Raw genomic sequence first — 25,780 nt, 5'->3', positions numbered from 1 at the left:
AATTCGGAATAGAAAGCGATCAAAAAATGTCATGTGTCTGAAAATGGTTCCAGTAAAAACATCAACTTGTCCCGCAAAAAACAAGCCACCACATTACTCTCTCGGCCAAAATATGGAAAAATTGTTGCTCTAAAAATATGGTGATGCAAAAAATTAGTTTTTGCAATAAAAAGCATCTTTTAGCGTATGACAGCAGCCAAACATAAAAACCCAATATAAATCTGGTATCGCTGTAGTCGCACCGACTCGAAGAATGAAGTCGTTTAATCACTTATACCACACGAGCAATGGCGTAAAAAATAAAACCAATTCTTCACCTATTGTTGATTTTTTTCATTCCGCCTCCCAAAGATTGCAGAAAGGTTCGACGCACATTTATCCTGCGCTCTGCTTTGAGCGCTTACACTGCGGTTTCTGTGTAAATCTCTGAAATACGTAATTCAGATGGAACCCTCAACAGAACATTTCCTATAATAAGGCAGATGAAGGCATTGTGGACGCCGTCTGACCTGTGATCTGGCGGTATCCATCATTTTAGGATTGCATAAAAGTGCTGTCAGCCACAGTTTTGTGTACTTCTGAAAAGAAGAACATCGCTGAACAGAGGCCAGATGGAGTCCAGAGTAACTCTGTTGCCTCATTATATTGAATGGATCCCTCGGGAGTTTTATCTGAATCACATGAATCTGAGATTTATATGGAAACCCCAAAGTAAGTGCTTAGCATAGAGTGCCGGATAAATGTGATCCCAAATGTTTTGTAAAATGTTCCCAATAAAAGCTTGAAGTCCTCACTCAGGTCTGTCATCTGTTAATGCAAATATAGGGGCTTCCACGTCACTGGTAGTATAAAGGTTTTGGAAAAGCAAAATATCTCTTCTCCCTCCAAAAGAAATTCAGCAAATTCTCCCCCCCCAAATCCAAATGCCCCTTCCCTTCTGAGCCACACACTGTACCTAAACCACATATAGCGTCTACATGTTTGGCATTTCTGAAGCAATGAGAGCCCATCTAACTTACAGGTGCATGTCTCCAAAAACACGGGCTGTACATAACGTACTGGTGACTGCAATGTACTGGTAACTACAGCGTATTGGTTACTACAATGGCAGTTTGCAATTTTCTCTTGGCAACATTCATTGCTGCTTCATTGCTCTGGAAAATACCCATGGAAATCAGCACTACATCTGTAGATATATTCCCAAGGGGGTATAATTTCCAAAATGGGGTCACTTGAGGGAGGATTCTACTCTTCTAGCAATTAGGGGCTCTGTATATGGAGTCTGCAAACTATTCTAGGAGGCAAGTAGCGCTCCATTTCTCCAGAGTCTCTTCTTATGGCTAAGTAGTACTATACAGCCACATATGGAGTATTGCCACATTCAATAGAAATTGTGGGACAAATTATGGTGCCACTTTTACCCACTTCTTGTGTGGAAATGTAAAATTTGGGCTAAAACAAAATTTTGGTGGTAAAAATGTAATTATTTTTTCTTCACTGCCCAATGGTATAAAATTCTGTGACACGCCCGTGGTGTCAATATGATCACTGCACCCCTAGATGAATTAATTGAGTGGTGTAGTTTGTAAAATGGGGTCACTTATGGGGGGTTCTGCTGTTCTGGCACCTCATGGGCTCTCCCAGTGGGTCATGGCACCTGCAAACCAAAACAGTAAAATCTGGTGCTCCTTGCCTTCTGAGATTTGCTCTGTGCCTTAAAAATATTTCCTGATTACATGTAGGGTATTGGCGCACTCAGAAAAAAATGGAGCTCAGTTTGCTGTAAAAAAATTTCCTATTAGCCTTAAAACAATTAAAAACTTGGAGTTAAAACAACATTTCACTGGTAAAAATGATGTAATTTATTCTTTTTTCACTGCTTAATGGTCTAAAATTCTGTGAGACACATGTTTTGTCAATATGATTACTGCATCCCTAGATGAATTCATTGGGGAGTGTAATTTGTAGAATGAGTTCACATATAGGGGGTTTCTGTTGTTCTAGCACCTCAGGACCTCTGCCAATGTGACATGGCACCCTGAAACCATTCCAGCAAAATCTTAACCATAATATGCCATCTCTTCCTTTCTGAGTTTTGCACTGTGCCTCAGAAGTAGTACTCCCTCACATATTGGGTATCGACTTACTCAGGAGAAATTGCACAACAAAATGTATGGTGCAATTTTTCCTGCTACCCTTACAAAAATGCAAAATTTGGGGCCAAAATAATATTTTTGTGGGGAAAATGTTATTTTTTTAATTTCAAAGTGCTCACCACACATCTAAATACGTTCCTTGATGGGTCTAGTTTCCAAAATGGGGTCACTTATGTATGGGGGGTTCCCACTGTTTAGGCACATCAGGAGCTCTCTAAATGGGACATGATGTCCACTAACGATTCCAGTACATTTTACATTCAAAAAGTCAAATGACGCTCCTTCCCTTTAAAGCCCTGCCATGCGCTGAAACAGTAGTTTTCTCCCTCATATAGATATCGACGTACTCAGGAGAAATTGCACTACAAATTGTATGATGAAATTTCTCCTGTTACCTTATGAAAATGCAAAATTTGGGACTAAAATAACATTTTTGTGGGGATAATGTGGTTTTGTTGTTTTCACAGCTCAACATTATAAACTTCTGTGAAGCACCTGGGGATCAAGGGGATCACTACACATCTAAATACATTCCTTGAGGGGTCTAGTTTCCAAAATGCGGTCACTTGTAGGGGATTTTCACTGTTTAGGCACATCAGTGGCTCTCCAAACGCGACATGGTGTCTGCCAATTGTTCCAGTAAATTTCGCATTCAAAATGTCAAATGGTGCTTCTTCCCTTCCAAGCTCTGCCTTGTGCCCAAACAGTGTTTTCTCCCTCATATGGGGTATCAGCATGCTCAGGAGAAATTACACAACAAATTTTTGGGTCCATTTTTTTCTGTTACCCTTGTTAAAATTTGGATCTGAAGTAAAAATTTTTTTAAAAAAAGTTAAATGTTCATTGTAAAAGTTCCTGTGAAGCACCTAAAGGGTCAATAAACTTCTTGAATGTGGTTTTGAGCACCTTGAGGCGTGCAGATTTTAGAGCCCTTTTGAGTATTTCTTTTCATATAGACCCCTCAAAGTGACTTCACTGTGCCGCCCATGTGGGTAATGTTATTTATAAACTATTTTGTGACTTTTTTTTATTTAAGGGCACGGAAATTGCCAAATTTCCATTTTTTTCACAAATAAACGCACGTCATATCGAAGAAATTTTACCACTGTCATGTAGTACAATATGTCGCTAAAAATCATTCTCATAATCACCGGGATCTGTTGAAGTTTTCCAGAGTTATAACCACATAAAGTAACAATGGTCAGAATTGTAAAACGGCTTGGTTATTAATGTGCAAACCACCTTCGGAGGTAATGGGGTTATGCAAGATGGGCTTATTACCTTACCCTGTTCTCTATCACTGTACCATCAGTAAAAATTATTTTTTTCTAGAAGGCGAAGGGAGGGCGGGATGTACTCCTGTACTGGCATAGGATATAATAATACTAAGCAGCTCAGTGCCTTTCTCTGCCAGTGCTTATTCACCATGACAAGGTTCTTTATATACAGTATGTCCACTGCCACTGCATGCTCTTTTCAAGAGCTTGAACAGATTCCTCAAACACCTATAATTTCAGTGTAGCCAAGGATATAGAATGATTTGTTTTTTTTCTAATCTATGATTATTATATTAAGGCATTTTATTGTTTTTCCTCTAGTACTTGCTTTTACGGTAATGTAGCCATTATCTACTGCTGAACAGTGAGACACGATCTATCCATGAGTGGTGTTAATTTATATTGCATTTAGAGGACAAGTCTCATCAAATTATTAGCCAATGATATTTACAATATTTATGCACACTTAATGTAACTATCTGGGAGTATGTTACTTATAATAAAATATATTCACGTTGTTCCATTACTGTATTACTTAGTGTTCTTTGGAGAACGAAATAATTGAAATGGATAGCTATAATATTCAAAGTAATAATCTCATGCACTTGAAAAGTGGAAGGATTTCTAGGCTGTGGCTCTAATAGATATTACTTATAAAAGAGTTATCAAATAATGTCAAAGAGAGAAGAATATTTTACAGTTAATTTAATTGAGTGGAAATTGTGGAAAAACATATTAAACTTGATCTTTAACCAAAGGCCTCATACTCAGCAACAAGGAAATACTTCAGGGTCACATAGGAATGATGGCTGTGTATTGAGTCGCTTCTTGAATATTGACCTACGGTACTACAGTGGGTACGAAAAGTATTCAGACCCCTCGAAATTTTTCACTCTTTTTGGTTCATTGCAGCCATTTGGTAAATTCAAAAAAGTTCATTTATTTCTCATTAATGTACACTTTGCAACCCATCTTGACTGAAAAAAAGCAGAAATGTAGAAATTTTTGCAAATTTATAAAAAAAAGAAAAGCTGAAATATCACATGGTCATAAGTATTCAAACCCTTTGCTCAGACACTCATATTTAAGTAACATGCTGTCCATTTCCTCGTGATCCTCCTTGAGATGGTTCTACTATTTCATTGGAGTCCAGCTGTGTTTAATTAAACTGATAGGACTTGATTTGGAAAGGCACACACCTGTCTATATAAGACCTCACAGCTCACAATGCTTGTCAGACCACATGAGAATCATGAGGTCATAGAGACTGGCCAAGGAGCTCAGAGACAGAATTGTGGCAAGGCACAGATCTAGTCAAGGTTACAAAATAATTTCTGCAGTACTTGAGGTTCCTAAGAGCACAGTGACCTCCATAATCCTTAATTGGAAGAAGTTTGGGACCACCAGAATTCTTCCTAGACCTGGCCGCCCAGCCAAACTGAGCAAACATGGGAGCCTTGGTGAAAGAGGTAAAGAAGAACCCCGAGATCACTGTGGCTGAGCTCCACATATGAAGTAGGTAGATGGAAGAACGCTCCACAAAGTCAACTATCACTGCAGCCCTCCACTTATCGGGCCTTTATGGCAGAGTGGTCCGATGGAAACCTCTCCTCAGTGTCAGACATATGAAAGCCCACATAGAGTTTGCTAAAAAACACATGAAGGACTCCCACACTATGAGAAATAAGATTTTCTGTTCTGATGAGACGAAGATAGAACATTTTGGTGATAATTCTAAGCAAAATGTGTGGAGAAAAACAGGCACTGCTCATCACCTGCTCAATACAATCCCAACAGTAAAACATAGTGGAGGCAGCATCATGCTATGGGGGTGTTTTTTTTTTCAGATGCAGGGACAGGACAACTGGATGCAATTCAAGGAAACGTGAATGCGGCCAAGTACAGAGATATCCTGGATGAAAACCTCTTCCAGAGTGCTCTGGACCTCAGACTTGGCCGAAGGTTCACCTTTCAACAAAGGAGTGGTTTCAGAACAACTCTGTGACCATTCTTGACTGGTCCAGCCAGAGCCCTGACCTGAACCTAATTGAGCATCTCTGGAAAGACCTGAAAATGGCTGGCCACCAACCTTCAACATTCAAGCTGATGGAACTGGAGAGGATCTGCAAGGAAGAATGGCAGAAGATAACCAAATCCAGGTGTGAAGACTCATCCTCTCTGACTTTTACTGTATTACTGTAGTTTTTGTCCAAAGTGTAATGCATTAATTTAAACTACAGATTTATACAAAACAAGTATAACAAAAGGCATGACTTTAAGGGATTCTTTAGCTCTGTGTAAATTGCGGCAATCTCTGCAAATTGCTGAATTATAAGGGTATGTGCACACAATATCTTTTTTCAGGTATATATCCACCTGAAAAAGAGCTCAGAAAATGCTCAAAAGAAGAAACATATGCATTTCTAGGTAAAAGTGACTTATTTCACATACAGGAAAGATGTATATCTTTGTACCGTGTTAGCCAGTAGATAGAATGTGTTACCATCTTTTCAGTTAGCCATTAAAAGGTATCAACCACTGAGGACTCTCAATTCTAAATATTTTTTTATTGCACATATGTTCTGTCTTTTGTGCATGTTTTAAAGGGAACCTGTCAGGTTTTTGTTATGTAATCTGACGTCAGCAGGAGATAGAGGCTGAAAAGCAAATTTTAACAAAGTCAATTTTTCTGGCTCTGTGCTGTTGTTTACTTAAAATTAAGGTCTTATCATCTGGTAATTATCATTGCCCAGACTACATCAGCTAGAGCAGCAAGTGAGTGCTAGTCCGACCCACCCCGTTCTGTGAAAATGTAAAAACAGAACTGGTGTGGATTCCCAGGTAAGCCAAAACCAGGAATGGAGCAATCAGAGGAAAAGTATAATCGAAACACGTCACCACTTCTGTATTTATCACCCACTTGTTTGGACTTACAAATTCTGAGTTAAAAAAATAATCAAAAATTGAAGGTGTGAAAGTGGCCTTAGGATTCGTGATACTGCATAACTTTTCTAAAATTTGCACAGGGCTGGAAAAACTTTTTAAAAGTAATTTATGATCACTATTATCCAATATATAAGCACATGTGCACTCCCCTCTGTATTCCACAAGGCATTTCTATTTTTGCTTACCTCTGATTTTGCTTTCTTGGGGTGCATTGGATAACCAGGACACAGCACTGCAATATGCTTGAAATGTTATAACTTCGTCAGTCTCAATGGGAATTTGTTGGCATAGCTGAAATAAAGGCAAATATTTATGTCAAGCTGTTTGCATTTTCATTTAACTTTTCCAATTGTATTTTTTTATTTAGCCAATTTTATGAATGTGACATTTCTATTTCAGCTGCATACCACACTGCAAAACAAATTTAGTTATGTCTTAAACACATCTCGGCAAATAAACATCTGAATATTTTGGTTTTCTTCAGTTTCTTTGCACCTCTGTTCTCTTTTGAGATTATTAAAGGTGTCATAGAACAGGATGCCTGAATGCCTTTTTTGGTCACACTTTAGAGATGCAACCATGGTCCTTCATTCTGCGACTAGTGCACCTGACATATTGGTTTTACTAGAAAATATAATGTTGATGTTTGTTACACCTAGCACATGAACTGATAGGATGAAGTACAAGAAATTGTGAAAGTTCCTTGTGGGATATGAAGGGTGATATTGCTAAAAACCATGCGTGTACAATTATGTGGTTTTATGACACTTTTGTCACGGTCACGTGTGTCTGGACGCAGCGAGTACCGCAAGGCGAACCCATGTGACGCACGTGACCCTGGATACACCGCCTCCAGTGGGGCGAATTTAAATAATAAACACGTGCAGCTGGATACACCGCCTCCAACTGGTGAATTTAGACATTACACGTATATACAAGTCTGGAAACCCCGCCTCCAGTAAGGCGAATTTAAACAATAAGGGAAACCTGGGAAACATTAACAATGGTGGGCCCTGCGATAGGGAATAGGGAAGTGGAGACCTCCTGAGCTCCCCTGAGCCAGTGTCCCTGCACTCCTAACGTTCCCTATGCCGGTTCCGCACCGGGCGCGCAACAGGAACCTAAAAACCCTAGCTCGTCCTGACCTAAACCCTCACTAGGGAATTGGTCGGTGCGGAAACTAATCCCACCACTGCACTAAAACACACATGAGGAAAGATGACAAAACAGAGGAAACACCACTTAGCTTTGCTCTGTTGCGTACGCTCCTAGCAACAGAGCCCACCACTTGTGTGCATCTTCTCCTCCACCCGGATCCATTACCATAACTGGATCCTTCGCCATAGTGCAGCCTTGGAGCAGAGTCCACCACCAGTTGAAGCTGCCCAGTAAACAGAGTCCCAAAGATGAGTCCAGCTTCTGCCAAAAAGTCCAGCATGCTTGAGTCCAGTCCCCAGCTACCAAGTCCCGCATGCTGAGTGCAACTCTCTCCATAGTCGTCACTCCACCAAACCATGCAAGCACTTCCTGCCGACAAACTGGGACTCCACCACGCCATGCCAGCCCTTCTTGCAGACCACATAGCTGCCACTCATCCCCTCTGGCTGGGCTGTGCAGGACTCATGTTCAGCTCCTTCCTTCACCCAGGCTTCCTTGTGAAAGACTAACACACAATCAATATCACCAACAGTGAATGATACACCTGACACTCATTTATAGAGCATTCACACTTGTTACCTAATCACGTGCACTGAACCAAAGAGTTAAAGTGCGATATCACTCACCACCACCGGGGCCACTTAGAATGAACGACACCACGTGTAATAATTCTAATGGCCACCGGGGGCAATCAACCCACTTTGGCACCAAGCCAAAGGAAAAAAAGTTCACTTTGTGCATTTAAACTGTCAGATCCACCTTGGATCATGACAACTTTATTGGCTGGAGAGTAATACAATAATGAATCTGCAGGACACAGTGAAGCATGTTGGAGATTTCTTACAAATTTGGGTCTGCATTTTAGCAAATGGATTTGGTAAGGATTAATTGTGTCCTCAAGTCTCTGAGAAATACAGGCAGATACTTCTTCAGTGGGTATGGAAAGTATTCAGACCCCTTTACATTTTCCACTCTTTGTTTCATTGTTCTCATTAATGTACACTCTGCACCCCATCTTGACTGAAAAAAACAGAAATGTAGAAATTTGTGCAAATTTTTTAAAAAAGAAAAACTGAAATATCACATGGTCATAAGTAGAGTTGAGCGATACCATCCGATACTTCAAAGTATCGGATCGGAATGGATCGGCCGATCTTAAAAAAAAGTATCGGTATCGCCGATTCCGATACCGGAAGTCCCATTCAAGTCTATGGGACTTCCGGTATCGGAATAAGAAAAATCCTGTTTTTCCCTTGTACAGCCTCTCTGGGGTCTGTACGGCCCTTTCGGGGGGCTGTGCCGGCCTGCCAGGGGGTCTGTGCAGGCTCCGGTGGTCTGTGCCGGCCTGCCGGGGGGCTGTGCCGGCCTGCCAGGGGGGCTGTGCAGGCTCCGGTGGGCTGTGCCGGCCTGCAGTGGGGGCTGTGCCGGCCTGCCGGGGGGCTGTGCACCCTGTGGGGGTCTGTACCGGCCTGCCGGGGGGCTGTGCCGGCCTGCCGGGGGGCTGTGCTGATGTCCGGGGGTCTGTGCAAGCATCGTCCGATGGGACTACAAGTCCCATCTGGCGATGCCTGCTACCATGACAGTGATTGACACATTAGCCAATGATGGGACAGTAGTAGTACCATCATCCGGCTAATGTGTTAAAAAAAAAAAAAAATATATATACTACATACATACTACATGCTACATACATACTACATACATACTACATACATACCACATATATACTACATACATACTACATACATACTACATACATACTACATGCATGCTACATACATACTACATGCTGCATACATACTACATACATACTACATGCATGCTACATACATACTACATGCTACATACATACTACATATATACTACATGCATGCTACATACATACTACATGCTACATACATACTACATACAGTATATACTACATACATACTACATACATACTACATGCATGCTACATACATACTACATGCTACATACATACTACATACATACTACATGCATGCTACATACATACTACATGCTACATACATACTACATATATACTACATGCATGCTACATACATACTACATGCTACATACATACTACATATATACTACATACATACTACATACATACTACATGCATGCTACATACATACTACATGCTACATACATACTACATATATACTACATGCATGCTACATACATACTACATGCTACATACATACTACATATATACTACATACATACTACATACATACTACATGCATGCTACATACATACTACATGCTACATACATACTACATGCTACATACATACTACATGCTACATACATGCTACATATATACTACATGCATGCTACATACATACTACATGCTACATACATACTACATATATACTACATACATACTACATACATACTACATGCATGCTACATACATACTACATGCTACATACATACTACATATATACTACATGCATGCTACATACATACTACATGCTACATACATACTACATATATACTACATACATACTACATACATACTACATGCATGCTACATACATACTACATGCTACATACATACTACATATATACTACATGCATGCTACATACTTACTACATGCTACATACATACTACATATATACTACATGCATGCTACATACATACTGCATGGTACATGCATGCTACATACATACTACATACATACTACATGCTACATACATACCACATATATACTACATACATACTACATACAATACATTCATACAATACATACATAGACATACAGTACATATAACATAGAGTAACATACTTACCAATACTTGTCACATCGTCGTGGGACACACTCGTGGACTGCTTCGGATCGTGGGTGAGTATTTTTGTGGTTTGTTATGTTAATATTTATTCCGTAAAAGACAATGGCTTCGGGGAACAATGTGACAAGTATTGGTAAGTATGTTACTCTATGTTATATGTACTGTATGTCTATGTATGTATTGTATGAATGTATTGTATGTAGTATGTATGTAGTATATATGTGGTATGTATGTAGCATATAGTATGTATGTAGTATGTATGTAGCATGCATGTAGCATGCAGTATGTATGTAGCATGCATGTAGTATATATGTAGTATGTATGTAGCATGTAGTATGTATGTAGCATGCATGTAGTATATATGTAGTATGTATGTAGCATGTAGTATGTATGTAGCATGCATGTAGTATGTATGTAGTATATATGTAGTATGTATGTAGCATGTAGTATGTATGTATGTAGCATGCATGTAGTATATTTGTAGTATGTATGTAGCATGTAGTATGTATGTAGCATGCATGTAGTATGTATGTAGTATGTATGTAGCATGTAGTATGTATGTAGCATGCATGTAGTATATATGTAGTATGTATGTAGCATGTAGTATGTATGTAGCATGCATGTAGTATGTATGTAGTATGTATGTAGTATATATGTAGTATGTATGTAGCATGTGGTATGTATGTAGCATGCATGTAGTATATATGTAGTATGTATGTAGCATGTAGTATGTATGTAGCATGCATGTAGTATGTATGTAGTATTTTTTTTTTTTAACATTTAACACATTAGCCGGATGATGGGACTACTACTGTCCCATCATTGGCTAATGTGTCAATCACTGTCATGGTAGCAGGCATCGCCCGATGGGACTTGTAGTCCCATCGGACGATGCTTGCACAGACCCCCGGACATCAGCACAGCCCCCCGGCAGGCAGGCACAGCCCCCCGGCAGGCCGGTACAGACCCCCACAGGGTGCACAGACCACCGGCAGGCCGGCACAGCCCCCCGGCAGGCCGGTACAGACCCCCACAGGGTGCACAGACCACCGGCAGGCCGGCACAGCACCCCGGCAGGCCGGTACAGACCCCGGGCAGTCCACACAGCCCCCCGGCAGGCCGGCATAGCCCCCCGGCAGGCCGGCAGAGACCCCCGGAAGGCCCGAAATGACGGCGCATCATGATGCGCACACACCGCGCATCATGATGACGTCAGGCTGTCAATCAACTTTGAACTTCCGATTCCGATGCCGACTTCTGATATTGAAAAAATATCGGAAGTCGGTATCGGAATTCAGATACAGCAAGTATCGGCCGATACCCGATACTTGCGGTATCGGAATGCTCAACACTAGTCATAAGTATTCAGACTCTTTGCTCAGTATTGAGTAGAAGCACCCTTTTGAGCTAGTACAGCCATGAGTCTTCTTCGGAAATATGCAACAAGTTTTTCACGCCTGGATTTGGGGATCCTCTGCCATTTTTCCTTGCAGATCCTCTCCAGTTCTGTCAGGTTGGATGGTGAACATTGGTGGACAGACATTTTCAGGTTTCTCCAGAGATGCTCAATTAGGTTTAGGTCAGGGCTCTGGCTGGGCCAGTCAAGAATGGTCACAGAGTTGTTCTGAAGCGACTCCTTTGTTATGTTAGCTGTGTGCTTAGGGTCATTGTCTTGTTGGAAGGTGAACCTTCGGCTAAGTCAGAGGTCCAGAGCACTCTGGAAGAGGTTTTCATCCAGGATATCTCTGTACTTGGCCGCATTCATGTTTCCTTCAATTGCAACCAGTCATCCTGTCCCTACATCTGAAAAACACCCCCATAGCATGATGCTGCCACTACCATGTTTCACTGTTGGGATTGTATTGGACAGGTCATGAGCAGTGCCTGTTTTTTTCCACACATATCTCTTAGAATTATCACCAAAAAGTTCTATCTTAGTCTCATGAGACCAGAGAATCTTATTTCTCATAGTCTGGGAGTCCTTCATGTGTTTTTTAGCAAATTCTATGTGGGTTTTCATATGTCTGGCACTGAGGAGAGGCTTCTGTCGGGCCACTTGCCATAAAAGCCCAACAGGTGGAGGGCTGCAGGGATAGTTCACTTTGTGGAACTTTCTCCCATCTCCCTATTGCATCTGTAGAGCTCAGCCACAGTGATGTTGGGGTTCTTCTTTACCTCTCTCACCAAGGCTCTTCTCCCATGTTTGCTCAGTTTGGCTGGGCGGCCAGGTCTAGGAAGACTTCTAGTGGACCCAAACTTCTTCCATTTAAGGATTATGGAGGCCAATGGGCTCTTAGGAACCTTGAGTACTGCAGAAATTCTTTTGTAACCTTGGCCAGATCTGTGCCTTGCCACAATTCCATCTCTGAGCTTTTTGGCCAGTTCCTTTGACCTCATGATTTTTATTTGGTCTGACATGCACTGTGAGCTGCGAGGTCTTATATAGACAGGTGTGTGCCTCTACAAATCAAGTCCTATCAGTTTAATTAAACACAACTGGACTCCAATGAAGGAGTAGAACCATCTCAAGGAGCATCACAAGGAAATGGACAGCATGTGACCTAAATATGAGTGTCTGAGCAAAGGGTCTGAATACTTATGACTATGTATGTGATATTTCAGTTTTTCTTTTTTAATAAATTTGTAAAAATTTCTACATTTCTGTTTTTTTCAGTCAAGATGGGGTGCAGAGTGTACATTAGTGAGAAAATTTGAATTTACCAAATGGCTGCAATTAAACAAACAGTGAAAAATTTAAAGGAGTCTGAATACTTTCTGTACCTACTGTACATCATGCAATGGCATCAGAGAGGTGTCTCCAAATTTGTTGTGCAGTAGGTCAAACACCTCAAACATACATTAAATGTCATTAAGAACAATCATCATACAGTACATTCAATGTCATTAGAAACAATCTTCAGCATAAAGGAGTACAAAGAGTCCTACAAGTCATGATTTGGTCCCAACAGAGCCCTGATCTCAACATTAATGAGTTTGTGTGGGATTACATGAAAATATTTGAGCAAGCTTACATTCACAGAAGTTTTGTGGTTAGTTCTCCAAGATGTTTGGAACATTCTCTATGCTGAGTGCTTATAAAAACTGTGTGTAAGTGTACTTAGAAGAATTGATGCTACTTTGAAGGCAAGAGAGTAACCACAGCAAAACATCAAATATCAATTTGATTTAGATTTGTTTTTGTTCATTCACTTTAAATTTTATTAATTGATAAATGATCTCTGGCTCCTAGTGTCTCTGAGGAGAGCATTCTGTCTACATGGTCAGAGACTGAAAGCTCACTGGCCATTTACAGTTGTGCTCAAAAGTTTATATACCCCAGCATAATTTTTGCTTTCTTGGCCTTTTTTCAGAGAATATGAATGATAGCACCAAAACTTTTTCTCCGCTCATGGTTAGTGGTTGGGTGAAGCCATTTATTGTCAAACTACTGTGTTTTCTCTTTTTAAATCATAATGACAACCCAAAACATCCAAATGACCCTGATCAAAAGTTTACATACCTCATTTCTTACCATGTATTGCCCCCTATAACATCAATGAAAGCTTAAAGTCTTTTGTTGTAGTTGTGCATGAGATTCTTTATTTTCTCAGATGGTAAAGCTGGCCACTCTTCTTTGCAAAAAGCCTCAAGTTCCAGTAAATTCCTGGGTTGTCTAGCATGACCTACGCGTTTGAGATCTCCCCAGAGTGGCTCAATGATATTGCGGTCAGGAGACTGAGATGGCCACTCCAGAACCTTCACTTTGTTATGCTGTAACCAATGACAGGTAGACTTGGCCTTGTGTCTTGGATCGTTGTTATGTTGGAACATCCAAGTATGTCCCATGGGCAGGTTCCTGGCTGATGATTGCAAATTTGCTTCCAGTATTTGCTGATAGCGTGCTGCAGTCATCTTTCCTTCAACTTTGACCAAGTTTCCTTTTGCCTTTGTAACTCACACATTCCTAAAACATCAGCGATCCACCTCTGTGCTTTATAGTAGAATTGGTGTTCCTTTCATCATATGCCTTGTTGACCGCTCTCCAAATGTAACGTTTATGGTTGTGGCCAAAAAGTTCAATTTTGGTCTCATCACTTCAAATTACCTTGTTCCAGAAGTTTTGAGGCTTGTCTCTGTGCTGTTTTGCTTATTGTAGGTGAGATACTTTGCACCATTTGCGCAGCAATGGCTTTCTTCTGGCGACTCTACCATGCAGCCCATTTTTCTTCAAGTGCCTCCTTATTATTCATCTTGAAACAGTCACATTGCTAGTTTTCAGAAAGATCAGTATTTCAGCTGATATTATTTGTGGGTTTTTCTTTGCGTCCCGAACAATTTTCCTGGCAGCTGTGGAAGAAATTTTTGTTGGTCTACCTGACCGTGGTTTTGTTTTTACAAAGCCCCTGATTTTCCATTTGTTAATCACAGTTTGAACACTGCTGACTGGCATTATAAATTCCTTGGATATATTTTTGTATCCCTTTTTCTGTTTTATACAGTTCAACTACCTTTTCCTGTAGATCCATTGACAACTCTTTTGCTTTTCTTGTGACTCACAATCCAGAATTGTCAGTGGCTGGATGAAAGCTGCAAAAGTCTTTCTGGATCCCAGAAAATCACTCAGCTTTTATGCACACACACACTGATTCCAAGCAAACAGGTCACAGGTGAGGATGTCACCTTTAGTAGCCAGTCAAACCCATTTATGTCAACTTCTGTGCATGTTATCAGGTCAAAATTACCAGGGTATGTAAGCTTTTGATCAGGGTCATTTGGATGTTTTTGGTTGTTATTATGATTTAAAAGGAGAAACCACTGTATTTTGCCAACAATTGGCTTCACCCAACCACTAACCATGAGTGGAGAAAAAGTTTTGGTGTTATCATTCATATTTTCTGGAAAAAAAAGGCCAAGAAAGCAAAAATTCTGCCAAGTTATGTAAACTTTTGAGCACAACTGTATATTGCTTTTTATATTTTGCTGCTTTTGATCAAAACTGAGTATATATAGTAGTAATTACACTCAACACTACTCTGCTCCTGGCACTTTGTAATGGCACACAGCTCAGCAGGAAGATCAGTGAGAGCAGGTCTGTGTGTCAACACGTCTCACATAGGAGAAAAGCTGTTGTAATCTATTGTGGGGGCATGCTCTTTTGTCCCCTGTATATATGGTAATATGTATTTGTGATGACACAGCATTTAATTTCAATTATCCAAACTTCTATTTTCAGTTTGTTAAGAAACATATACTGTTGTCATATGAGTCTTAAACGTTAATTTTTGATATGTTTGAATGGCTGTTGTTTGCCTCTTATAGCAGCTCCAACAGCTTATTGTCTGCTCTCTTTGTAAGATAGTGATGCAGGGTCATTGACCAATGGATGTTTGATAACATAAAGTGACCATTGTGTGGGACCCTGTGGCTTGTTGATTTGCAAACCAATGGCTAAAAACTATGCAAAGTGAATAAATACTCTAACAATGCAAGTTAAATTCATCACATATTCCTCTTGACATCTGGATAATGGCTTGAAGAACAACAGTTGTGAACTATATAATGGGGATGGGCCGCTGTAACAAAAGATCCAGAGAATCAGAGACACTTCACAAAACCACAGCCAGTAACACTTTACAAGACAGCTCCCAGAACATCATGGCTCCATTATAAGGGACACAGATTTGACAATCTACAGGATTCCAGTTTAGAGGACCACGGCCCCAACTGAAATACAGATCTGCTCCATTGACCATCACTGAACCCCTGGAAACATTTGTGGAAGTCAGAATTTGGACCCACCGGTCACGTGAGTCTCATGGATATGTTTGAGGAAGTCAGAATTTGGACCCACTGGTTACTTGAGTCCCATGAATACATTTAGGGAAGCCAGAATTGGGACTCACCAGTCACTTAGCTCCATGGAGATGTTCAGAGAAGCCAGGTTGCGACCCTCCATTCACCTGGCCTTGTACCTCAATGGACTGTCAGCTATGTAAGCTTGTTGATACCTCCTCTCTGTGCGTGCCAATAGTGAGGGTAGTCGATCCTGGAAGTCTTAGCTGGTTTTAATCTCGACAACTCAGCGGATTGGTTATACTATGTAAATTTGTACCATCTTAGGTATTTTGCTGGGAATGTTCTGTGTGTCTTATTTGCCTGTTTTTGCGGTTCAATAAAGTGTTGCCACACTGTTTTAATCTCATCCTATTTTGTTTGAGTAGTATTGTGCCCATGGTTAAAAGAGAGTAAGCGTTCAGTTGGATGATCCCTGGTCCATGCGGTCTCGAGCTAACGGACTAGAGCACCTGCTGACTCCTATGTCTCCACAGTATTGAACAGCTAAGATTAAGAAATTTCACTCAGAAGATGTTTCGATACTTCCTGTTAATGTTGATGTTGCACATGACTTGAATAGAGAATATGAGTTCATCTGGGAAGATGAAGTGCTGACTTTTTCTTCAGTTAAATTTATCTTCATGCCTCCTCAGACTGTTCAGAACCTGGAATGTTAAGACATTTTCTCCCTCCCAGTCAAAGACCTCTCACTTAGCCAAATCAGATCTCCTGCTTTGAACTGGTGAGGGGCAAAAATACGTGTCTGCATATGGATTTTCTGTTTTAGCTTCTTTTTCCTAAGTCATGTGCCAAGGCTCGTTAAGGGTTGATATTAGCTTTTATAATTGCTACATCCAATAGGTAGTGCTAGAAATCAAGTTCTCTTCCGCTGTGAAAAAGCTATTTGTATACTGACTTTAGTATAATGGTGCGCCTATACTCCAGTAACATTCTTCTCTCGAATGATTACTGCTCATTGAGGGAAACTGGTATATAAGGAAATTGTACTAACCACACTGTCTGAGATTATAAAGCGGACTGCTATGGAACAATGAGATTTGGATTAAACAAATTTTACTGTACATTTATGCATTCAGGCAACCTTGAATAATGCATGGAGCAAACAATTCAGATAAAACTGCAATGAAACAATTAATTAGCAGTATTAGAAACCTGCTACATTTTGTAATGAAAGCCCTACTGTGTGCAACGAATTTCCTGATGACTAAATAAAGGAAGGGAATTTGTAGTTCAATGAAGATTTTGTTTTAAAAATCTTAATTAGTAGATGCTTTGTTATTTGCACATAGACGTACAGTACATTCATTTTTTCATTTCTGAAGTGACAATGAAGGGGCACAATCTTCTGGAATTGAAAAAGTCATGCTCGTATTGCTGAAGGAAATGTACTGATTAAATCAGACTTCATTAATCTAGACACATATAACATTTATTTGTCCTTGGAGAATTGTTTTGCCAGGAGGTGAAAAATTATTGCTTTTTGCTTAGTTCTGAGCTACCCAAGATTAATAAAATGGGATTTTAAACTTGGCAGTGGTTGTAGGGTATATATCTATAACACTATTAAAGGAGGACAGTTTAGAAATAAACATCATATTCCCTGTCATTCTTTTAGAAAATGTCCCAAGAGATACAAAGCTTATAAAAAGTATTCAATGCCTTTCACATTTTGTTTTTGTATTGCACAACAAAATAAAGTGAACTAATTAAGCTTTTAACCATGACCAACACAATAGATTTTCAGTATTAAAGTAAAAAAAAATCTATACAAAATGGTCTACTATTATTACAAGTGTTAAAGGGATTTTCCAGTCAGAATCATTTATCAGTTCTCCATGTGATAGGCGATAAGCTATCATAAGAACAAAAAGTGGAATAACATGCATTCAAAAAGACTTGGTACCACTGAAAATGTCATCTTGTCCCGCAAAAAACAAGCCACCATACAGCTCCGTCAGCGAAAAAATACAAAAGTTATAGCTATAAAAAAAGATATAATTGAGGTATCGCTGTACTCGTACTGACTCGAAGAATAAAACTGCCTTATCAATTTTACCACAAACAGAACGGCATAACCCCCCCCCAAAAAAGAAATTCATGAATTTCTGATTTTTGTTCATTCTGCCTCCCAATAATCGGAATAGAAAGCGATCAAAAAGTGTCATGTGCCTGAAAATAGTACCATTAAAAATGTCAGCTCATCCCACAAAAAACAAGACCTCATATGACTCTGTGGACCAAAACATTGAAAAATTCTAGCTCTCAAAATGTGGTGATGCAAAAATAATTTTTTGCAATAAAAAGTGTGTGACAGCAGCCAAACATAAAAACCCGTTAGAATGCTTCTTTCACTCGTCCTGATATTTCCGGTACAAGAGATGTCAGTGTCCGTGTTTGTAATACATGTGGCAACAGTGTGCCGCATCAGTACCACACGGACAGGTGCCAGGGAAGAAGCATTACAGTAAGCGCTGTTCTCCAGCACAGGGTGCTGAACACGGCTCACATCATTCTCCTCTGCTCTGCCGGCGGATGGGGAGAGCAAGGGAGATTGAGAGTTACATTTAAGTGATAAAAGAGACAGCAGGCGGTGGCTAATGGGACTATTACTCCCATCAGCCTACCCCCTGCTGTTGTTACTAACAGCGACAGCAGGAGCGGCTGATGGGGGAATTCATCAGTCGCCGCCTGTGCTATAAATAAATAAATAAATGATAAAACGGCGTGGTTTCCCCTGTATTTTCTATAACCAGCCAGGCAAAGTTCACAGCTAGGGGCTGCAACCGAGTTATCAAGACTAGAGGGGTCCCTATGCTGGTTTTTTTAGATTATTTAAATAAATAATAATAAAAGATGTGGGGTTCCCCCCTTTTGACATCCAGCCTTGCTAAAGCTCACAGCTGGGGGTTGGTATTCTCAGGCTGGTAAGGGGCCATGGATATTGATCCCCCCAGCCTAAAAATAGCAGCCCACAGCTGCCCAGAAAAGGCACATCTATTAGATGTGTCAATTCTGGTGCTTTGCCCGGCTCTTCCCACGTGCAGAGGTTGAGGTCACCTTTCTATTGTCAGGTGACATCAAACCCACGACTTCGCAATGGATAAGCGTCTATAAGACACCTATCCAATACTAATCGGATAGTTACATGGTAAATAAAGACACAACCATAATAAAGTCCTTTGTTAGAAATAAAACAAACACAGTTTTACTTTTTTATTTAAAAATAACAAACACAGTTATACTCACCAAACGCCTATTCCATCGAAGCCCTCGGTCTCCTGTAATAAAACTAATATAAAAAAAGCAATATACCATACTTATCTGTCATTCTGTCCCACGCCATAAACCATGTCTGGCGTATAATTAGTTTTCAGTCTGGAAGGTGCCAAGATGCGACCGTCCAGACTGAGAACCACTGGTGAATAAGCTGTTGGGAACTCGGCATCAGTGACCGGGGGTGACATCATAGAGGTTATCTCCAGTCACTTTGGCTTCATTCCCATCCAGGCTGAGCTGCGGTGAGATCTGGTGAGATCCCAGCTAGCACCGTGGACTGAAGATGACAGCTGAAGGTTGCATCCCCCAGTTATGAGTTTTACCTGGCTTGTTATAGAAAATACAGGGGAACCCATGGCGTTTTTTTCATTTATTTATTTATAGCGCAGGTGGCGACTGATGAATAGCCCCATCAGCCGCTCCTGTTGTCACTGTTATTAGCAGCAGCAGGGCTTGGCTGATGGGAGAAATAGTCCCATCAGCCGCCGCCTGTTGTCTCGTTATCATTTAAATGTAACTCTCATCATTCTCCCCTGCTCTCGCCAATCGCCGGCAGAGCAGAGGGGAATGTTGAGAGCAGTTTTCAGCACCCGGTGCTGAGGAACAGCACTTACTGTAATGCTTCTTCCCTGGGGCCAATGCATTTCACATGGATGACATCCAAGTGTGTTATGCGTATGCATATGTGTGTGACGTTTTGTGGCCCATGCTAGCATTAAAGAATTGACATGTCAGCTTGTTTTACCCACGAACACATGGTCCGTGGAAACACACTGACATGTGCACAGACCCATTCACTTGAATAGGCAAATATTCGTTCCTCCCGAGTCTCTCCATATGACTAAGTAATACTCTACAGCCACATATGGGGTATTGTCACATTCAGTAGAAATTGTGGGACAACTTTTGGTGCCATTTTCACCCACTTCTTGAATGAAAATGTAAAATCTGGGACTAAACAATATTTTGGTCGTAAAAATTTTTTCTTCACTGCCCAATGGTATAAAATTCCGTGACACACCCGTGGTGTCAGTTTGATCACTGCACCCCTAGATGAATTCATTGAGAGGTGTACTTTGTAAAATGGGGTCACTTATGGGGAGCTCTTCTGTTTTGGCATCTCATGGGCTCTCCCAGTGGGGCATGGCACCTGCAAACCAAAACAGTAAAATCATGTAGGGTATTGGCCCACTTAGAAAAAAATGGAGCTCAGTTTGTTGTAAAAAAAATTCCTAATAGCCCTTAGAAAAATTAATAACTTGTGGCTAAAACAACATTTCAGTGGTAAAAATGTAAGGCACATGCGGTGTCAATACGATCACTGCACCACTAGATGAATTCATTCGGGAGTGTAGTTTGTAAAATTAGTTCACATATATGGGGGTTTCTGTTGTTGTGGCACCTCAGGGGCTCTGCCAATGTGACATGACATCCCCAAACCATTCCAGCAATATCTGAACTCCAATATGGCGCCTCTTCCCTTCTGAGCTTTGCAGTGTGCCTCAAAAGTAGTATTCCCCCACATAGGGGATGTAAGCATACTCAGCAGAAACTGCACAACAAATTTTTTGGTGCAATTTTTCCTGTTGCCCTTATGAAAATGCAATATTTTGTGCTGAAAATATGTTTGAGGGGAAAATTTCATTTTTTTTTTTAATTTTTACGGCTCAACGTTATAAACTTATGTGAAGCACCTGAGGGTTCATTGTGCTCAACACACATCTAGGTCAATTCCCTGAGGGGTCTAATTTCCAAAATAGTGTTACTTGTGAGGGATTTTCACTGTTTAGGCACATCAGAAGCTCTCCAAATGCGACATGGTGTCCATCAATTGTTCCTGCAAATTTTGCATTCGAAAAGTCAAATGGCGCTCTTTCCCTTCTGAGCTCTGCCGTGCGCCCAAACAATGGATTTCTGGGGTATTGGCATGCTCAGGAGAAATTACACAACAAATTTTGGTGTCCATTTTTTCCTATTACCCTTGTAAAAATAAAAAAATTGGATCTGAAGTCAATTTTTTGTGAAAAAAGTTAAATGTTAATTTTTTTTCAAAAAATTCTTGTGATGTACCTGATGAGTTCAGTGGTGCAGTTTTTAGAATGGTGTCACTTTTGGGTATCTTCTCCCATATAGGCCCCTCAAAGTGACTTCAAATGTGATGTGGTCCCTAAAAAAATCGTTTTGTAAATTTTGTTGGAAAAATGAAAAATTGCTGGACAATTTTTAACCCTTATTAGTTCCTAAGAAAAAAAATTGGGTTCCAAAATTGTGCTGATGTAAAGTAGACATGTGGTATTTATTAACTATTTTGTGTGACATATCTCTGTGATTTAAGGGCATGCAAATTGTGAAATTTTCCAAGTTTTCGCCAGATTTCCATTTTGTTTTCACAAATAAATGCAAGTCATACCAAAGAAATTTTACCACTATCATGAAGTACAATATATCATGAAGAAACATTCTCAGAATCACCCGTATCTGTTGAAGCGTTCAAAAGTTCTAACTTCATAAAGTGACAGTGGACAGAATTGTAAAAATTGGCCCGGTCATTAAAGAGCAAATCACCCTTGGGGGTAAAGGGATTAATGTGAATGATTATGGTTTACAGCCAATGAAAATCCAAAAGTCATTATCTCATTAAACTAGAATAATTAGCAAAAAACACCCGTAAAGGCTTCCTAAACGTTTAAAAAGGTCCCTTAGTCTGTTTCAGTAGGTTCCACAATCATGGGGAAGACTGCTGACTTGACAGATGTCCAGAAGGTAGTCATTGACACACTTCACAAGGAGGGTAAGCCACAAAAGATCATTTCTAAAGAAGCTGGCTGTTCAGAGTGCTGTATCCAAGCATATTAATGGAAAGTTGAGTGAAAGGGAAAAGTGTGTTAGAAAAAAGTGCACAAGCAACTGAGATAACGGCTTAAAATTCTCCTCATCTTGGCATGCTTAACATGTCAATCTCTGCAAGGAGAAACGTTACCCCTTGGATACTGGTCAGACTCCTCTCACACAGCCAAACCAGTTCTCACACTTTGCAATGACAAGGGGCAGTACCCTGAAACACTATGTCTGCAAATTGAGATTCTGGTTTTGCCTTTTATTCTAAGTCAGGTGGCAAGGCTCGATAGAGGGTTGATATTGACTTTCAAGATTGCTACTTCCAATTGGTGGCACTAGATTTCTAGTTCTCTTCCTCTTTGAAGAGACAATTTGCCATCTTTGAATTAAAAATCCAAGTGTGATGGTTACGTGTGACTGGACACACCGCCTCCAGCAGGGCGAATTTCTCTGACACACGTGACCCTGGATACACCGCCTCCAGCAGGGCGAATTTAAATAATATAACGTGCAGCCGGATACACTGCCTCCAGCAGGCGAATTTCGGAATTACACGCGTATCTGGATACACGGCCTCCAACAGGGCGAATTTAAATAATAAAGGGAAACACCAGGGAAACCGATACAATGGAGTGCCCTGCGATAGGGAAAGGGGACATGGAGACCTCCTGCACTCCCCTGAGTCAGTGTCTCTACACTCTTGACAGTCCCTATGCAGGTTTCACACCTGGCGACGAGCAGGATACCTAAAAACCCTAGCTCGCCCTGCACGTAGCTCTTTCTAGTGAAATGGACGGTGCAGAAACTAATCCCACCACTGCACTGAAACACACAAAAGGAAAGGTACAAACAGGGATAACACCACTTAGCTTTGCTCTGTTGTTCTCGCTCCCAGCAACAGAGTCCAGCACCAGAATGCAGCTTTTCCTCCTAAATAGCTGCCACTTCACAAAGCTTTTTCAGAGCTGCAAGGAACTCCTCTCTGTGGCTCCTTTCACACCATGACTCTGACTGAGCTGCAAAGAACTCTCTAGCTCCTTCCTCCTCCAAAGATGGTTGGAAATGACCAATATCACCAACAGTGATTGCAACCACCTGACACTCTTTTATAGGTAAGAGCCAGAGCAATCACACCTGCTTCATAATCACGTGCACTAAACTAAAGTAACCAGAGTGCAATGACCCTAACAGCCACTGGGGGCAAAACTAGAACTGAAACCACACAGTGCAATGACCCTAATGACCACCGGGGGCAAAACCAACTTCAAGCACACAGCTTAAGGGAAAATAAAGGTTACTAGTGTTTTTATCTGTCATAATCCAGCATGGATCATGACAGTACCCTCCCTTAATGAGGGGCCTTTGGACCCTCAAGACCGCTCCTCATCAGGGAACCACCTACAGCGGGGACACCCAGGTCCAATGTTCACCCCAGCAACTACCTGCACTTCAGGTTTATGACAAACGAGCACCGCTGGTATTGGCAAAGTATGTTCCAGAGGCACCACATATCTCCAAAGCGCCGACCTGGGGAACGAGTGTTGTATGGGCAAATTTGTGGGAAACTCCAGCTGGTAAGTCTCTGGGCCCTGAATAGCCGACACCAGATACGGCCCAATCACCTGAGAATTCCAGACCCCCACAACACACTTCCACTGGATGTTTTTGGTGGCCACCCATACATGCTCATTCACACACAGGTCCGGACCTGAACATTTATTGCCACACATTCGTTTGTCACAACACGGTGAACTCTCTCTGGAACTGACAACAGAGGCGTCCCCCTGTGTCACCACACTCATACCCCCACAGTTCACCAAGGGAAACACCACCCTCCAACCCCTCCTACTACGAGGTCTGTGCCTCTCAGGGTTGGCTAATGGTGAGGGTTGAGTCTTACCCCTACTCTCCTGCAGCACCTCAGCTGCTACCACTGGAGAGGAAGGGGATGTTTGTAGAGAGACGTCAGAGACAGTAGCCCCTAGGCAGCAGCCCTCACACGACTGCTCCCAGCTGACTACTTCCCTAGTCTGCCAATCTAAGACCGGGTTGTATTTTTTAGACCAAGTGGGCCCACAACGATAGGTGCTGGACTTCCCTCCAAGACGTAGAATGGCTGGGACACATCCTGATGTCTGCTATGCAGCTCAATGTCTTCTATGACTTGGTTTAACCCCCCATGGCTCAGTGGGACAGGGTTAATGGCCTGGACGCTTATGGGTTTGTCCAACGTCTTACACCTCAGACTATGAGTCTGGACAACCTGAGCATCCACCAGACTGACTTCTGCTCCACTGTCCAGAAGCACTGGTATGCCCTCAGGTACCTCATCAACCATCACCTCTGCTGTCACAGCACCTTCTGAGGGTGAGGAGGAAATATACACTCCCAGGTCGTCTTCCTCCACACGACCAGGGGGACACGGCTTCTCTTACAGTACAGAAGTTTTGGCATCAGTGCCAATGACTAAATCATTACTCTGCTCACTATAGAGATGTACCCCTTCACCTTGGGGAACACCAGGCAGCACCATGGGGACACCAACTCCACCCACCTGCCTGGGTACGTCCGCCTGTATAAGCAAGTCCTGCTCCCCAGCAGGGACTCCACGGCACATCCTCGCCAAACCCGTATATGGACTCTCTAGTTGAGGCAGAGGATAGGCCTCAGACCCATAATTCCGCTGCAGGTGCTGCTGAAGCACATCATTCAGCTCCTCACTAAACTCAGTGAGGGCCAGCAGCAAGTGCTCACCGGTCTGCACTTGGCCCATGGCTCAACAGAGAAAAATGTTATGGTTGGTGAAATATGATGGTTATGTGTGACTGGACACACCGCCTCCAGCAGGGCGAATTTCTCTGACACATGTGACCCTGGATACACCGCCTCCAGCAGGGCGAATTTAAATAATATAACGTGCAGCTGGATACACCGCCTCCAGCAGGCAAATTTCAGAATTACACGCGTATCTGGATACCCCGCCTCCAGCAGGGCGAATTTAAATAATAAAGGGAAACACCAGGGAAACCGATACAATGGAGGGCCCTGCGATAGGGAACGGGGACATGGAGACCTCCTGCACTCCCCTGAGTCAGTGTCTCTACACTTCTGACAGTCCCTATGCAGGTTTCACACCTGGTGATGAGCAGGATACCTACAAACCCTAGCTCACCCTGCACCTAGGCCTTTCTAGTGAAATGGACGGTGCAGAAACTAATCCCACCACTGCACTGAAACACACAAAAGGAAAGGTACATACAGGGATAACACCACTTAGCTTTGCTCTGTTGCTCTCGCTCCCAGCAACAGAGTCCAGCACCAGAATGCAGCTTTTCCTCCTAAATAGCTGCCACTTCACCGAGCTTTGTCAGAGCTGCAAGGAACTCCTCTCTGTGGCTCCTTTCACACCAGGACTATGACGGAGCTGCAAGGAACTCTCTCTAGCTCCTTCCTCCACCAAGGATGGTTGGAAATGA

Source organism: Dendrobates tinctorius, unplaced genomic scaffold, assembly GCF_039654945.1.
Source record: "Dendrobates tinctorius isolate UK_male_01 unplaced genomic scaffold, ASM3965494v1 ptg000011l, whole genome shotgun sequence".
Lineage (NCBI taxonomy): Eukaryota > Metazoa > Chordata > Amphibia > Anura > Dendrobatidae > Dendrobates > Dendrobates tinctorius.
Note: the sequence above shows the minus strand (reverse complement) of the source record.